Here is a 4,997-nt window from a genome sequence, read left to right as displayed (position 1 = left end):
TTGCTTCCAGCTTTTGTTTCAGTCTCTCCATAAAAGTTCGCAAAGAGTTAGTTGGACAGTTTCAAAAACACAGTTTATAACCAACCTGCTTCAAAAAGTGAACCTATACTAATTGTTCTTTAATGAAGAAGTAGTTGGCCCACCACACCACCACTACCCCGCCCTTCCAATCCCAGATGGAGATTTTCTTTATCAATAATCCCAGGGCAGGTTTGAATCAAAGAGGTGACACACGCAGGAGCCAGATGTTTGGAGGGTAAGAAGGGGAGGTAGGTTCACACAATTGTTCTGCCTTCTTGATTTCCGCTGAGGTTCTTTCCTGTGGGCCGTAAGACACAGCAACAGGCTCCGGGCGCATGCGCGGACAGCCCCGCAAGGGTTGCAGTGGGAGTCTGCTCACAGGCTGCCTTCCTGTTCCGGTGCAGCTGGTGTTTGCAGAAGAACGCGATCTGAAGGTTGATTTATTTACCCTGTCCTTCCTCCTTTTTTTTTTTTTTTTTTAATGAATGGACGTAGATGTCTGTTTGTTGAAACAATTAATAAACTCTAGTGTTGTGATTAAAATTTAACAGAAACACATCCTTGGCTGGCAGGTGGAACTCTCTGCACTGACTCTTGCAATGTTCATAATGTAACTCAGAGTGAGATTAGAGGATTTTTGTTGTTGTTGTTCTGTTTTAAAGAAAACAGCTGATCACTTTCTCTTGTGCAAAGCAATAGGCTCTGGTTCCTGCCCCTTCATTTTGTCTTTTTTGTCCGTGGAGACTCCGAAGATGTTGATGGGGTGGGGGGGGGGGCGCCTCATCTATGGAGGGAAGGAAATGTGCCTGAAGGTCCGCCTCCTCTTGTGCCAGCTCCTCCTCCCAAGTCTGTTCAAAATCAAAGGTATAGAGTCCTGAGAGACGCAGTCTGATTTCGGTGAAACGAGGAGCTAGGCCAGAGGAAGTAAACTTTTCTCCTTTAAGAAATTTAATCTTTATTTTGAGGGGTAGTTAGAACATGCACACCCATTGATAAAGCTTTAAAGGAGTAGTCAGTGAAAAATAATTAATTTTTTCTTGCACCCTTCCCCTTGCCTTGCCCCAGCTTCCACCCCAGTCCCAGCCATCAGTTCCCTTACCAGAGGTAATCTTTATTAACAGTTTCTAGAGCATTCTTCCAGAGACATCCTATATAGATACAAGCATTCATATATGGATATGCGTCTTAAATACAACAAATAATAACGTTCAATACACATTGTTCTACATCTTGCTTTTTTTCATTTAACAATACATCAAAGGTTTTGTTTTTGTTTGCTTCCCCAAAGGGCTATCGAAGAGAGAAGTCATCCTTCGGTTCAATGATCTGATTCAGGTTCTGGCTCACTATACTGACAACAAAGATACCAAATTAAACTCTACCTCAATCTCAGGTCATGTCAGTCTAGAGAAACAGGGATCTGCTATTTCTGCTGAATATGACTTCAAATAACAAGAAGTTTGGCGTGGATAGAAAAGAAGGGGAAGGATGGATTCTGTTTAATATTAATAGGATGCCGTGTGGGACTGACAGTTGAGCAGAAGGACCCTTTGAACTCAGTCCTGCGAAACAAAAACCCATTAGTGCCTCTCCCTGCGTTTGTAAGTAGGACTCAGACTTACTGGTCATAGTTGTGTCATTTTTGCTAGTTAAGGAACTCTAGGGGCAAGATAACATCAGTATTCTGGATACAATACAGTTGACCGGTGAACAGTATGGGGGCTATGGGTACCAACCTCCTATGCAGCTGAAAATCCACGTGCAGGTTTTGACTTACCCAAGGTAACTAGCAATAGCCTACTGTTAACCAGAAGACTTACTGGTAATATAAACAGTCCATTAACACGTATTTTGTATATGTACTATATAACCTTGCAAGACAACTTCACCCAGTGACTCAGTGGTAAAGAATCCACCTGGATGCAAGAGACTTGCAGAAGACACAGCTTCGATCCCTGGGTCAGGAAGATCCCCTGGAAGAGGAAATGGCAACCCTCTCCAGTACTCCTGCTTGAGAAATCCCATGGACAGAAGAGCCTGGCAGATTGCAGTCCACGGGGTCAAAAAGAGTGGGACTCAACTAAAGCAACAACAACAACAAAAATGTATTATATACAGTGTATTCTTACAATAAAGTAAGTTAGAGAAAAGATGCTATAAAGAGAAACTTAAAACATATTTACAGTACTGTTTTTATCAATAGTGTACATTTATGTCATCTGTTTACAAGATGAATTGTCTGTCAATATCTGCATCAATATTGTCTTATACAAAACACTGTAGATGTTATGTATGCATATTACTAATGCTAGACACCAATGAAAAGATAATGTGAAAAAATTCAGATTTATTTACTGGTATAATGAGTCATGTATTGATAACAAAGAAGAAGCAATATGATTGCTTTATGGTAGTGTGGTGTAATCGATACAATAGCTTCACAGTAGCCTAGCCTGTACACTAATGAATTTATTGTAATAACAATTTTATGGCATACAGTATTACAGTGTTGAAAACTGTGACTTTTTTGAAAAACCACTGACTTGTGACGATAGAATGATATGCAGTTTCTCTAATTACAAGAGAGTTACACTGTACAGATGTACATTATATATATGACATGTGTGTCATATATGCAATTCTTTGAAAGCAAAGTTATAAAACAGTAAGAAAACTAACACATTACTTTTACATTAAATACCACTCACCTTTTACCTATGTAAGATTAGACTAGTGTATTTTATGCATTCATGACATACCTAACTTTTTCTTAATCATTTCAATATTTCTAGGGTATATGGTTCATCTATGAGTCTTTTCAAATTGTCACAAATCTCCAAAATTTTTTCTAATTTTTAATTTAAATAAATCCATGTATAAGTTGACCTGCACAGCTCAAACCAGTGTTGTTCAAGGGTCAGTTGTACAAGGGAGGTGGAGATGGAAACATGTCAGGCTTTGAACTGGAACAGACCTGAATGTTAATACTGGTGGTTATAACAGTTTTTAACTTAAATAAGTTATTGGACCTCTCAGGACCTTCATTTTACTTTATGTAAAATAGAAACACATATCTTAAAGAGTGGTTGTGAGACGTTGTTAAAAAAAGTCAGGGTCTGTAGGCATCTGCTGTCGCTGTGATAATGCCGCATAACAAACAATCCCAGATTTTCCACGACTTACAGCGATGGACATCCATTTCACACGCATGGTTCTCTTCCGGTGATTTGGCTGTCGTCAGCGGTACTTGCCTGAACTTGGCTGGACTCAGCTCTGGGTCAAGTTCAGGTTGGCTCAATATGTCTTGGTTTCAGGTCAAAAAGCAACAATTACTGGGGGATATGTTCCTCTCATGGTGGAAGAAGGAGCCTCAAGAAAGCTGGCAGAAACTCACCAGTCCTCTTTCAGGCTCAGCTTGTAACTGGCACATTCTTACTTCTGCCCATGTTATATTGGTCAAAACATAATATGACTGAAGCCAAAGTCAATGGAGCAGGAAGAATACAGTACCCATAGTGAACCTCAGGGAAGGAAGAATTGCAGACAAAATGTATAGGCACACAGTGAAAGTCTTAGTCACTCAGTGGTGTCTGACTCTGTGACCCCATGAACTGTAGCCCACCAGGTTCCTCTGTCCAGGGAATTCTCCAGGCAAGAATACTGGAGTGGGGTGCCATTTCCCACTCCAGGGGATCTTCCCAACCCAGGTCTCCCACACTGTAGGCAGATTCTTTACCATCTGAGCCACTCCAGGGAAGTTATTATTCTTCTTATTATATATTATATTATAATAATATAACTATTATATCAATTTATTAGCACACTGAGGAAGCAAATCTAGATAAAAAGGCAGATGTTAAATTTCACTATCAACATTAGCATATTACTGTCATATGTTATATAATAACATATTTGTTATTATTATATACCTTTCACATACAGAAGGTATAAGACACTGCACTAAATTTATAATACTTCTAAAAAACACCCTAAAAAGCAATGTTTTGAAAACATTTAATGTTTTTCAACTTTAAAAAGGCAATCTGTTTGTTATCATCTCATCGATATACCTAATCAGCACTGAAAACATTTAATATTTTTAAACTTTAACAAGGCAATCAGTTTGTTATCTTGTCATCTATATACCTAATCAGCACTGGTGTAGAATCTGAAAAAGACTGTTCCCTCTAAGCAGGTGCCACCCCAGGGCTAATAGCATGGCAGTTCAGTTCAGTTGCTCAGTTGTATGCAACCCCATGAATTACAGCACACCATGCCTCCCTGTCCATCACCAACTCCCAGAGTTCACTCAGACTCACGTTCATCGAGTCAGTGATGCCATCCAGCCATCTCATCCTCTGTCGTCCCCTTCTGCTCCTGCCCCCAATCCCTCCCACCATCAGAGTCTTTTCCAACTCTTCGCATGAGGTGGCCAAAGTACTGGAGTTTCAGCTTTAGCATCATTCCTTCCAAAGAACACCCAGGACTGATCTCCTTTAGAATGGACTGGTTGGATCTCCTTGCAGTCCAAGGGACTCTCAAGAGTCTTCTCCAACACCACAGTTCAGAAGCATCAATTCTTCAGCATTCAGCTTTCCTCACAGTCCAACTCTCACATCCATACATGAGCACTGGAAAAACCATAGCCGTGACTAGACGAACCTTTGTTGGCAAAGTAATGTCTCTGCTTTTCAATATGCTATCTAGGTTGGTCATAACTTTCCTTCCAGGAGTAAGCGTCTTTTAATATCATGGCTGCAATCATTATCTGCAGTGATTTTGGAGCCCCAAAATATAAAGTCTGACACTATTTCCACTATTTCCCATCTATTTCCCATGAAGTGATGGGACCGGATGCCATGATCTTCGTTTTCTGAATGTTGAGCTTTAAGCCAACTTTTTAACTCTCCTCTTTCACTTTCATCAAGAGGCTCTTTAGTTCCTCTTGACTTTCTGCCATAAGAGTGGTGTCATCT

This window comes from Bison bison, unplaced genomic scaffold, assembly GCF_000754665.1.
Source record: "Bison bison bison isolate TAMUID 2011002044 unplaced genomic scaffold, Bison_UMD1.0 scf7180017864458, whole genome shotgun sequence".
NCBI lineage: Eukaryota > Metazoa > Chordata > Mammalia > Artiodactyla > Bovidae > Bison > Bison bison.
The sequence above is the reverse complement of the archived record's forward strand: the minus strand, read 5'-3'. Positions refer to the sequence as shown.